The following is a 13,962-nucleotide window of genomic DNA, read 5'->3' as shown; positions in this document are numbered from 1 at the left end:
AAGTTCATGGTTACACATAGTTTTGTGTTTGGTCCGTTAAACTTCCGGATGGCAATGTTGTGAACTCCTTGGCCAAGCGCATTCTATCTGTACTCTGGATAATACAATTTAGTGAGAATTACTCACAAACGTGGATGGCAAAAAAACAACAAAAAGACCTTCAGATTCAACAGTCCCAGCTACAAAGTCAGTACTCAGTGAAAAGTGGAAAGTGGAAAGTGAAAAGTGGAAAGTGGAAAGTGGAAAGTGAAAAGTGGAAAGTGGAAAGTGGAAAGTGGAAAGTGGAAAGTGGAAAGTGGAAAGTGAGTTCTAAAATAATGGAATAAATGAAGGAATAGATACATAAATGAATAAATTAATTAATTAATTTAATTTTTAATTAATTGTTGATTAATTAAATTGTCAATTAGCAAATATGTAAATGAATGAATGAATAAATACATAAATAAATAAATAAATAAATAAATAAATAAATAAGATTAAAAAGTCAACCCCACCCCCACGCCCCCTCCCCACTCCCCCCCCCCCCACCCCCCACCCCCCCCCCCCCCCCACACACACACACACACAACCAAAAATAAAACGACTCCACCTGGGGTCGATGCTCATCCTTGGTTTTTGTTTGGGTTTTTTTTTTTTTTCAATGTTTTTCTTTTCTTTCCTTTTTTTTTTTTCTTTTTTTTTTCTTTTTTTTTTTCCCAGGCGAGTGCTTCGTCAGCTGAGCCATCGCGTACTCTCAAATTTAAAGCAGTGATGTAGGTTGTAAAGATTGTTGAGTTTGTGGTAGAACGAACGAACAGGCAGGTATTAAAGTAAGCAGAGCAAAATGTGTGAAGGTTGTCGAATAGATGATAGATATACATGGATGCGTTTTTGTTTGAAGATAATTATTGAAGAGGTGCCGGGGGTGATGTGATTATTTTTAAAAATACATGTAGCTAAATTGATTTGTGAAGGTAGTGTGTTAACTGTGTTGAATATTGTGGGAGCTTGGTAATGGTGAAAATGGTGAAGATGGTGGTTGTGATGATGATGACGATGATGATGATGATGATGATGATGATGATGATAAGGAGGAGGAGGAGGAGGAGTAAGAAGAAGAGACGGAGGAGGAGGAGGAAGATGAGAAGGAGGAGAAAGAGGAGGAGGAGAAGAAGGAGGAGGAGGAGGAGAAGGAGGAGGAGAAGGAGGAGGAGGCGGCGGAGGAGGAGGAGAAGGAGGAGGAGGAGGAGAAGGAGAAAAAGGAGAAGAAGAAGAAGAAGAAGAAGAAGAAGAAGAAGAAGAAGAAGAAGAAGTAAAAGAAGTGTGAGGAGGATGAAGGAGGGGAACTCGTGAAGCAGAGGAGATAACTGAAGACAAGCAAGATTTTAGTGAGAAAATTAAACGAACTATCTAAAAAAATTTTTTTTAAACATGCATCATTATTTTCGATGTAAAAACTTACCAAACCGTCACAATTAATTATCAAGCTCCTCAGAATAAAACATTATCCAATAGATAAACACTTGATAATAATATATTAAAATCCTTGAAACACGAAAGTTCCATTCGAAAGAAAAGGCACACAACTTCAAAACTACACAAGCAATATGTATAATAACATTGTATTATCTTTTCTCTCTCTCTCTCTCTCTCTCTCTCTCTCTCTCTCTCTCTCTCTCTCTCTCTCTCTCTCTCTCTCTCTCTCTCTCTCTCTCTCTCTCTCTCTCTCTCTTCATTTTATTTCACACACAGCTAGTTTTACATAGCAATATAATATAATATAAATAGACATAATAAATCCTAACCTACAAAGAAAATCCTTAAACAGAATGTAATAATAAATCTAATAATAATCACAATTCCGCTATAATACCAAACATCCAAAACCCGTTATGTGAGATAAGAAATGATGTTCTTCTCACTATCTAAATAAATGACTGACTCTCGCTAATCCTAATTCCTGCAATGTGAGATTTATAAAACATCCGGCAGGTTATACACCTATACCTGTCGACAAGCTCTCTCTCTCTCTCTCTCTCTCTCTCTCTCTCTCTCTCTCTCTCTCTCTCTCTCTCTCTCTCTCTCTCTCCTCTCTCTCTCTCTCTCTATCTATCTATCTATCTATCTATCTCTCTCTCTCTCTTTCTCTCTTTCTCTCTATCTATCTATCTCTCTCTGTCCTCTCTCTCTCTCTCTCTCTCTCTCTCTCTCTCTCTCTCTCTCTCTCTCTCTCTCTCTCTTTTACATCCACAACTTCTTCTTTATCTTTCCCTATATATCATACTTTTAACGGTCACGTCTCTCTACTACTCGCAAAATTGAATTTTCAAAGATATAATATATAGAATATCATTGTTACATAGAAAGACAGACAAGCGTAATTTTTCCTCCCGTCGCGTCTAAGATCTTCATTCTTCGGAGTCCACCGGGAGTTTACAGGCTTTGTAAGACCGTGTGTGCACTAAAAAACTTTATCAGACACGCATGGTTGATTGGCCGACAAATAAAAATAAATACGACAAAAACAAACCATACCTCACCTCAATGATAGAAAGATATTATATAGATAGATAGATAGATAGATAGATAGATAGATAGATAGATAGATAGATAGATAGATAGAAAGATGGATGGATGGATATATGGATAGATAGATAGATAGACAGATGGATAGATATAAAAATAGATAGATAAGATAGATAGATAGAATAGATAGATAGATAGATAGATAGATAGATAGATAGATAGATAGATAGATAGATGGATAGATATATAATAGATAGATAGATAGATAGATAGATAGATAGATAGATAGATAGATAGATAGATAGATAGATAGATAGATAGATAGATAGATCGACAGATAAGATATTTAATAAATAAATAAATTGATTGCTCAAGGCCACACAGCGCGGCGGGGAGTCGAACTCTATTCCTGTTGTGGATCATATCGATGTTACACACAGACCCCTGTCTTGTGTGCTGTATAGCCTTAAAAACAGGTCAGATTGGTATAGCCTAAAATTAACATGCTTATTATCATTCGAGCAGTTTCCATAACCAAACTTAATACAAATGAGGCAATTATTCAGTTCATTGCCGTGGGACCCTCGAAAAACTCATGTTTAAAAATTTGGTCAGGAAACTCTTCCTTCAAATATCGATCGATTCAAAGGACGAGTTTTCTGGCTAAATTTTTAAATACGAATTTTTCCAGAGCAGGCCAGTCAACTGGTTAACCAATCTGACAGCTTTTGCCTCAACAAAATTCAAGCGACTTGCGGATAATATTATGTCTTGAATGGAAATAGAAAATTTAACATTTGCTTCTTTACCCTATTTATCTATATGTGCTTCTTCTTGTGTCCGTCTTTTCTTCTCACCCCCCCCCCCCCCCCTTTCCGTCCCCCGTCCTTCTCTTTCTCTCTCTCTTTCTCTCTCTCTCTCTCTCTATCTATCTATCTATCTATCTATCTATCTTATCTATCTATCTCTATCTATCTCTCTCTCTCTCTCTCACTTTCTCTATCTCTCTCTCTCTATCTTTCTATCCATCTATCTCCTCTCTATCTATTTATATACCACTATCTATATATCTATATCTTTTTCTATATATTCACTCTCTCTCTCTCTCTCTCTCTATCTATCTATCTATCTCTCTGTGTGTGTATGTGTGTGTACGTGTGTTTGTCCTTTAATCTATCAATTCAACTACCGATCAATCCATCCATCCATCCATCTATCATTCCATCTACCGATCAATCCATCCATCCATCCATCTATCATTCCATCTACCGATCAATCCATCCATCCATCCATCTATCATTCCATCTACCGATCAATCCATCCATCCATCCATCCATCTATCATTCCATCTACCGATCAATCCATCCATCAATCCATCCATCTATCATTCCATTTACCGATCCATCCACCCATCCATCCATCCATCTATCATTCCATCTACCGATCAATCCATCCATCCATCCATCCATCTATCATTCCATCTACCGATCAATCAATCCATCCATCCATCCATCTATCATTCCATCTACCGATCCATCAATCCATCCATCCATCCATCTATCATTCCATCTACCGATCAATCCATCCATCCATCCATCCATCTATCATTCCATCTACCGATCAATCCATCCATCCATCCATCTATCATTCCATCTACCGATCAATCCATCAATCCATCCATCCATCCATCTATCATTCCATCTACCGATCAATCCATCCATCCATCCATCTATCATTCCATCTACCGATCAATCCATCCATCCATCCATCCATCTACCGCTCGGTCTAGCTCATCATCTATATCTTTTTAATGCTATATTTATTTATCGTTCTTGTCTCTCGGTCTATCTATTGGCTTAAATTTAAAAAAATATATCTATACAGCTCTTAACTCTTAACCTATCTTTTATTTATAAATCTATCTATCTATTTACTTATCTATGTATCTATCTATATATCTATCTATCTGTCTGTCTGTCTATCTATCTATCTATCTATTTATCTTTCTATCTATCTATCTATCTATCTATCAATCTATCTATCTATCTATCTGTCTATCTATCTATCTTTCTTTCTATCTGTCTATCTATCTATCTATCTATCTATTTATCTATCTATCTATCTATCTATCTATATATATATATATATATATATATATATATATTTATATATATATATATATATATATATATATATATATATATATATATATATATATAGCTATCTTCCTATCTATTTATCTTTCTATCTATCTATCGACCCATCTACCAATCAATCTGTCTATCTATCTATCTATCTCTCAAAATATTTCTCTATCCAGTGTACATGCGGTCTTACTGATACAGTCTGCCATACTATTTGTTTTATTCTGTTTAACAACATACACTAGAAATGATTATGACAAAAGAGATTAGCGACACTCAATCGTCCTCAAAACTTCAAAGTAAGTACTTTTTGCCAACTGCTGCTGTCAACTATGTATCTACGTCTTGCAATTTAACAGGTTTTATAATGAGAAAGAGGATGCCAACTAGAATTGTACACAAAGGTTTAACGACACTTAAGTGGTTTTATTGTATGGCACTAAACTAAGCTTAGAAGAAGAAGAAGAAGAAGAAGAAGAAGAAGAAGAAGAAGAAGAAGAAGAAGAAGAAGAAGAAGGTGGAGGAGGAAGAGGAGGGGGAGGAGGAGGAGGAGGAGGAGGAGGAGGAGGAGGAGGAGGAGGAGGAGGAGAATGATAGCGTTTGAAGCGGTTTGAGTACATAAATTAGTCTATATAAATTTCATGCTATATTGTTCTCTTTTTTTTTGTTTCCATTCCAATGTTATCTTTTTATTATCATAATTTTTCTTATTTTTCTTCTTTGTCTTTGATTTTCTGGGGCGAATTTTTTTTAATTTGCATTCTTTATACATATATATATATATATATATATATATATATATATATATATATATATATATTATATATATTGCTAATTATTGGTTTCGTTTTCTCGATGGGGGGGGGGGGGGGGGGGGGGAGTTATTATTCTTTTGGACGGGGGAGGGGGGGAATCAACTAAGCCCGTCGCACTTATATAATTTTTTCTAATGATATCTCTGTCAAAAGGGTTTTCTAGATTGAGAAAAGTCTGAAGTAAGTTGCACTGAATTGTGAAGGTTGTTTGTGGATGTGTGGGTGTGTGGGTGTGTGTGTGTATGTGTGTGTGTGTGTGGGGGGGGGGGTGTCTGTGTGAGTGTGTGTGTGTATGTGTGTGTGTGTGTCAAGGGGGGGGGGGTATGAATATGTTTAATATATGTGGGTATGTGTGTGTGCGTTTGTGTGTGTGTGGGTGTGTGGGTGTGTGGGTGTATGTGTGAGTGTGTACGGTTATAAAACAAGAGAGTGACCTACCTTTCCACAAACAGCTGGGATCAATGGGAGATAACCGAAGCGTTAGTTTATTTGTTTATATTACGGTCCCCATCAACCAATCAGTTTGAGCACTGACATAATGAATATATTAAGTGGTTTTCATCGTAACGTTCTGAGGTGAAGGTTTCGCACTGGCATTTTTAACGTCAAATCATAACAAAAGAATATATATATATATATATATATATATATATATATATATATATATATATATATATATATATATATATATATATTAATAGGATCCGGATTTCTTGGAGCCATGGGATATTGAAAAGCGTAGGTCGGTACCTAGGAGTGTTCCGGTGTTTTGGTACATACACTTGTATTTATGAGTATTTTGACATTTATTGACGCTTTTGTTTTTCATCTTACGCATTTGGGTTTCTTTGGGGGATTTTTGTTAGGGATTTTTTTGTGTTTTTGTTTTTTTGTTTTTTGTTTGTTTGTTTTGTTTTGTTTTTGTTGTTTTTATTTTTGTTTTTTGTTGTTGTTGGGTTGTTTTGTTTTTTGTTTTTTTTGTTTATTTGTTTGTTTTGGGGATGGGGTGCTTTTATGACCGTACTCAATAATGTGTTTCGGTAATGCTCAATGACTCATCCGGTACTAAATATTGCAGCATCTGTCTAGCAACCCCGAAAATGATGACAATAAGTCATTTCTCTCCCAACCCCCCCCCCCCCCCCCACCCCACCCCAACCCTCCCCTCCGCCAACCTCTATGTAAACCATACCAGTGGTGTTTTTTTTAAACCAATAATTCTTAATAAATATATTACACAATGCATTGAATACCCACCTAACGTATTTCCACTGTTTATCTAACACCATACCGTATAATATCTTACTTTGACAAAAGACTTTTTTTCACATAATTTGGATCAGATAAGTTTTTACTTCATAACATCAATATAATTGGTTGAATTAGCACCTTTCGCCTCCAGGTCGTACGATTTGGGCGCCTCGGTCGCCTCTTGTATCCCTTGTGAGATAACCAATCACTTTTCCCGGTTCTTTTGCCATAGATTTTAGAGAGAGAGAAGGTCATCCGCTAAATCTATTTTATGCTGACATTTGAATAGATAGTATGCGCTTTGATAAGAAGCTCACAACATTGCCATCCGGAAGTATAACGGACCAACACACAATACTATGTGTAACCTTAAATGTTTATAGTCTGGCTAACACAGTTTAGTGAGAATTACTCACAAACATGGAGGGCAAAAAAAATAAATAATAATAACAAAGTCCTGAGTGACGTCATCTTCGTTCTATCTATAGATTAGATGACTCGAAACTCAGGTACACATATTAGTAGGTCTGATAACCGAACGCAATTATGGGCTTGATTTAACATTGTTGTTTAAAAAAAATAAAATTATCCCTTTATTCATCCCCAAGGGAAAATTTGTCTTTAGGGTCTATTCCAAGAGAAGTCTGGAATAACCCAGGCGTCAGTCTCAGAGCAAAGCCGCAAAGTAAGCTAGGGCGAGGTGACTTGCTCAAGGCCACACAACGCAGCGGCGGGTGATTGAACTCGGTACCTTTCGGGTAGGAAGCAAAGACCGTGCCACTGAGCCACGGTGCCCCTACAGTATTTTGCGTAAGTTTGAGATTGTTTCCATAACAACAATGAACACATAACAATGTGAGCAAACAAGTCAACGAGCTTTTATATAGCGCAATATCCACTAAACGTGCTCAACAAAGCGCTTCACAAAGGTTCCCTTATCAATAGCACCACGTAACATGTACTTAAAACGAGACATGACGCTTGTTAGGCGATATTATTAGATTTTTCGACAGAGACAACACTGCATCTGATTTCGGCACGTTCGGATTCTTGCACGCTTTTTGGCTTCTACCTAGAGCGTGCTATAATCCAGCGTGTACTGTGTACTGTCCAAGTAACAGCGACATACCTCAAGGTTACGGGTTTTTTTATATGTCAGAATGTACGCAGGATGATATAACGTTAATGACCCATGCTCTCTTTATGGCTACTACTACGTACGTCCATGTATTTACGGCATTGTTTCGTAGCCATCGTTAACTTAGAGCCTGACACTGACCAAAACATGACGTCAAAAGACAAGTCTTTGGCCGCAAAAGAAAACAAATTGTAAGTTGTATTTAATAGTTCAACCAATGGAATCACGTGTTTCCATGATCTCTACTAACGACAAATCACTAGACGCTACACAAACCAAAAAAAAATGACGTCAAACTGTAAGTCCTAGAGGGTTCGAACGGCAGGCGACATGTTAACGATTGCTACGAGTGTTTCCCTATTTTTTCATATATTGTTCTGTGGTCATGGGGTTCCTATAGATAGTTCGAAGATGACGTCACTCAGGTCTTAGTTATTGTTTTTTGCCATACGCGTTTATGAGTAATGCTCACTAAACTGTATTAAACTGACTATAAACGTTTATGGATACACACGGTTTTGTGTTGGTCCGTTATACTTCCGGATGGCAATGTTATGAGCTTCTTCGCCAAGCGCATACTATCTATAGACAATATGTGCTTGGCAACATTGCCATCCGGAAGTATAACGGACCAACACTTAAAACTATAGTAATAGTCTAGTGGTATGATACTCACTTTCGCATAGGAAGGTCAGGGTTCGAGCCTCGCTCGTCGCATAGTTGAGTCATTGGAAAAGGCTCTTTACGCACATTCTTTCACCGTACTCAGGTGTAAAATGATTACCTGGCCGTCATGGACCTCTTGTAAAGCGCTTTGAGCACAATTAGTAGATATCGCGTTATATGAAAGCTCACAACATTGTCATCCGGAAGTAAAACGGACCAACACACAAAACTATGTGTAACCTTGAACGTTTGTGGTCTGGTTAAATCACTCAATACTAGAGATTTTTGCTATTTTTCAAAATCTGAATAAAAATGTATTAAAAATAAGCATGAACATAGATAGTTTTTTTTTCAACTACCATTAACATGCAAAAACTAAAAACATTAGCTTCGATACTACATAGTTGTTTTTCAACTACCATTAACATGCAAAAACTAAAAACGTTAGCTTCGATACTATATAGTTGTTTTTCAACTACCATTAACATGCAAAAACTAAAAACGTTAGCTTCGATACTATATAGTTGTTTTTCAACTACCATTAACATGCAAAAACTAAAAAACGTTAGCTTCGATACTATATAGTTGTTTTTCAACTACCATTAACATGTAAAACTAAAAACGTTAGCTTCGATACTATATAGTTGTTTTTCAACTACCATTAACATGCAAAAACTAAAAACGTTAGCTTCGATACTATATAGTTGTTTTTCAACTACCATTAACATGCAAAAACTAATAACGTTATCTTCGATACTATATAGTTTTTTTTCAACTACCATTAACATGCAAAAACTAAAAACATTAGCTTCGATACTACGCTCACATTTTTTCATAATAGTCTGGTGCACCAGATTTAAGTAGAAAATGCTGAGGTAGATGGAACCGATGGATATAGGGTTCACAACCTGCGACCTTTTATATATATTGGAGTAAGAATTTTCTTTTTTCGGACATTATTAAGGATTACGCCGACTGAGGACGTGTAAAGAGACACAGAAACGAACGTCTCGGCCACAAAAAATGTGAGTGACAATTTGTATTCTATATTAGCTCTAACAATCAATATCGAGCACTTTCGTACCTACGAGTGCCCACCAACACTCATAAATATATATATATATATATATATATATATATATATATATATATATATATATATATATATATATATATGAATGGATTCACTCACTTAAATGACCGAAACACATGTTTCTGTGGCTTCTATCCACGTCTTCAGTCAGCATACTATGTCCGTCAAAGACATAGTATGCCGACTGAAGACGTGGATAGAAGCCACAGTAACATGTGTTTCGGCCATTATATAAGTAAGTGAATCCATTCATATTTTATATTAGCTCTAACTAACGTTATCGAGCACTCTCGTACCTACAAGTACCCACGAACACTCATAAATATATATATATATATATATATATATATATATATATATATATATATATATATATATATATATATATATATCTATAGTTTCTTTGCTATTTCACAATAGTTTGGTGCACCGAATCTACGTGAAAGTCAAAGATGCTGAGGTAGGTGAAATCAATGGATATAGGGTACACTATGATACTGATAATGGAAACAGGATACGGTGCTGGTCGTTAATGGATTATCACGTGCTACAGAATAAAGTGAGTACGCACACACGCGCACACACACACACACACACATATACACACAAAGATAGAGAGGGAGGGAGGGAGGGAGGGAGAGAGAGTGAGAGAGAGGAATGGGGAAGTCACAGGGTATTCCCCGTGTATAATTTCTAAAACAGGTGTTAGCCATCCCATAATCAGGTCGTTCAACACCATAATATAAACAAAGAACATAAGACTATGTGCGTGCAGGTAAATATACTACTATATCATAATAATATACCTCACGTAAACTGAATGGTTCTTGGCTAAGCAGCTCACAACATTGCCATCCGGAAGTATAACGGACCAACACACAAAACTATGTGTAACCTTGAACGTTTATACATAGTTCGAAGATGACGTCACTCAGGCCTTTGTTATTGTTTTTGCCATCCGCGTTTGTGAGTTGTTCTCACTAAACTGTATTAACCAGAATATAAAAATTCATGGTTACACAGAGTTTGTGTGTTGGCCCGTTATACTTCCGAATGGCAATATTGTGAACTCCTTGGCCAAGCGCATTCTATCTATACAGTTTAGTGAGAATCACTCATAATCGCGGATGGCAAAAAGCAATAACAAAGACCTGAGTGACGTCAACTTCGTACTATCTATAGATAGTATGAGCTTGGCTAAGAAACTCACAACATTGCCATCCGGAAGTATAACGGACCAACACACAAAACTATGTGTAACCTTGAACGTTTATAGTCTGGGTAATACAGTTTAGTGAGAATCACTCACACGGATGGCAGAAAGCTTTAACAAAAACCTGAGTGACGTCAACTTCGTACTATCTATAGATAGTATGCGCTTGGCGAAGAAGGTCACAACATTTCCCTCCGGAAGTATAACGGACCAACACACAAAACTATGTGTAAACTTGAAAGTTTATGGTCTGGTTAATACAGTTTAGTGAGAATTACTCATAAACGCGGATGGAAAAACACCATAACAAAGACCTGAGTGACGTCATCGTCATATAGGATCTATAGAACTCTGCGTATTTTGGTTCCAATAATATTTCTTAATATTTAATCCAGTGATCATGAGGGCTATTCAAAACAGATTCATGAAAAATCCGGGGTTTTTTGCTACTTGCCCCCCCCCCCCCCCCCCCCTATTAAATACCTAGTTGTGACGTTTATCGCTACAAGTGAATGGGAGCAATCTATAGATAGTATGCAGATGACGTCACTCAGGCCTTTGTTATTGTTTTTGCCATCCGCGTTTGTGAGTTGTTCTCACTAAACTGTATTAACCAGACTATAAAAGTTCATGGTTACACAGAGTTTGTGTGTTGGTCCGTTATACTTCCGGATGGCAATGTTATGAGCTTCTTAGCCAAGCGCATACTATGTATATTGATGTTTTCGTCCAACCAAGTCAGCAATCACATGATGTGTTGCTGTCCAACGATTGGATATTTCTTCAGAAAAAAGTAAACACGCTGCTTTGTTTATGAAAGTTGTAAACATACCCATGTGTCAAACTGAACAAAATGACCAATCGTGATGTTTGATACTTCAAAAACTGTGAACACTTTTCACTGTGTGGATCACTCTGAGAACATATTCCAATGTGACCAATGACCTCGAGCACATGGAAATGCAATATAGATCATGCCCATTCTATTTCATTGTATTATACACATCCTGTTTACTAATTTGTTACCTTGGTCTAGATTTGAGATCTCTATCTGAATTCCCTGAAATTTTAACAACAAGATGTCCAGATTTACCCTCTCCTTACCGCCATTTTCAGAATTTTCCCCAAAACATCCAAGACAAAAATATATTTTTCTTACTCTAACAGGATGTAAGCAATAATTACATTCTAATTATAATATTATTTAGCAAATTGAGCCCTACAAACAGTTTCAATGTTTTATAGCGATAACAAAAACAAAAAAAAATATTTCAATTTTGTGATGTAAAATTGAAGTCAGAATGAGAAATTATTGGTTATAATATCGTAACGAATGTGACGATTTTCCTGTGGTTGGTAAGGAAAGGGTTAAACCTGGAACTTCCAAGTCATGTCAGTAGAAGACAGAGGACGATTGTTGGACATGTGATGTGTGGCTATGTGGTCTAGTTGTATGACACTCGCTTTCGGATCGGGAGGTCCTGGGTTCGAGCCTCGCTCGGTGCATAGTTGAGACCTTGTAAAAGGAAGCTCTTTACTCACATTATCTTACCGTACTCAGATGTAAAATGAGTACCTTGCTGTTAACAGAGATGTCTTTGTCGAAAAAAAAATAATAATTGTAACATCGCCTAACAACAAGCGTCATGTCTCGTTTTACATGTTAAGTTTTGCTGTTGGTCAGGGACCTCTGGTAAAGCGCTTTGAGCACATTCTGTGGATATTGCGCTATATAACAGGAATAAATAAATTAAATAAATAAAATGTGACCTTTGACATTGGACCAACAGACCAACATGCTCTTCTCCACACATGTCCCAGAAACCGTAACTGCATATTTCTGATGGTATCGATCAACATTCTTCCCTTTCTCACATTCTCTAAAACTTCCTCGTCCATGATAGCCTCAACATTCTTCTATACACCCACATCTCAAATGCCTCTAACCTCCAAGTACATTCTTTGTCAAGCATCCACGTTTCACACCCGGTACTTATGACATATGTTGCTCCTACTTTCATTCTGGTCTTCATCTTTGGGTAGTTGTTTGACACAACTGGTCGCATTTTATGGAACACGTTTTTTTGCTATTGCTATTCTTTGCGTTTTATATCCTCTATGTCACGTGCGTCACGGGTAATGATAGTGCCTAAATATTTAAATTTCTTTACATGTTTGATGGATAAGGAACAGTAAATGTCTTGAGGTCGAATTATCACAGGACACACAAAAGCACCTTTGTTTGTTTGTAAGGGTTTTACGGCGCTTGCAACACATTTAGTTTATATCAGCGCCAGTAAAAAGGAAGAAAATGGGATAGTAATCAAAGCACCAAAGAAAAAGTAAGACAAAGGGGAACTGGGAACAAATAGGGATCAGATGTAGATTCCAAGAGAACACCGCCAAAGTACTTAGTTTGAGATCACCTAAAAGTCTCATCCAGACACAAGCACAGGTTCCAACTAAGAGGAATACACTCAAATGTTTACAAATCATATAATATAATATGTAAACATAATACAATGCATAACAGAGAGATGATTTACAATGAAAAAAATATCATCTCCCAAAACTATAACTATACATTCGACTGTTTCCCTCCCAGCCAAGGATCAGGACAAAACAAAGTAATCTCATTCCAAGACAATGACAGAAACAATTGGAAAACGGGTATGGGGGGATAGAAGACACAGCATGTACCTCCCCGCCCACTATGGGAGGTCAGGATCCCCACCCAGAAAGCACCTTTCATAAGAATCAATGGTAGGTAACCTATGCAGATAACTACCTACATCCAGGGGCACATGTTTCCGCTTTTTTCGTACTGGTGACACTGCATGTACATGCCAATGCACCACCCCAACGAGCTAATTTTCGACTAAAATTTTTGATAGTTTAACTTAATAAATATATAAATAAATAAATAAATAAATAAATTGTTTTGTTTTGTTTTTGTTTTTAAGGTTTTACGGCACTTGCAACACATTTAGGTTATATCAGCGCCAGTAAAAAGGAAGAAAATGGGATAGTAAAAAGTTCTAGAATTACAATTGAAGCATCCAAGGGAAAGTAAGACATAGGGGAACTGGGAACAAATAGGGATCAGATGTAGATTCCAAGAGCATACCACCAAT

The 13,962-nt window shown here is 36.8% G+C and overlaps 1 protein-coding gene across 5 annotated transcripts in view; it reads right to left on the bottom strand.

The window, feature by feature from the left end:
- Positions 1-1,949, bottom strand: part of LOC144959976 (SCO-spondin-like) — a 132,057-nt gene extending 130,108 nt beyond the window's left edge. For 3 of the 5 annotated variants that reach the window (XM_078892862.1, XM_078892865.1, XM_078892866.1), the window contains exon 1: positions 1,788-1,949. The gene's annotated coding sequence lies outside the window, so the exon portion shown is untranslated. The remainder of the gene's footprint in view (positions 1-1,787) is intronic. The other 2 variants (XM_078892863.1, XM_078892864.1) reach the window with 2 other exon arrangements.
- Between the last annotated feature and the right edge of the window lie 12,013 nt (positions 1,950-13,962).

The sequence above is a fragment of the Berghia stephanieae genome, chromosome 14, assembly GCF_034508935.2.
Source record: "Berghia stephanieae isolate SIO BIC M18660-M18661 chromosome 14, UCSD_Bste_1.3, whole genome shotgun sequence".
In the NCBI taxonomy this organism is placed as follows: domain Eukaryota; kingdom Metazoa; phylum Mollusca; class Gastropoda; order Nudibranchia; family Aeolidiidae; genus Berghia; species Berghia stephanieae.
Note: the sequence above shows the minus strand (reverse complement) of the source record. Positions and strands in the feature narration are given on the sequence as shown.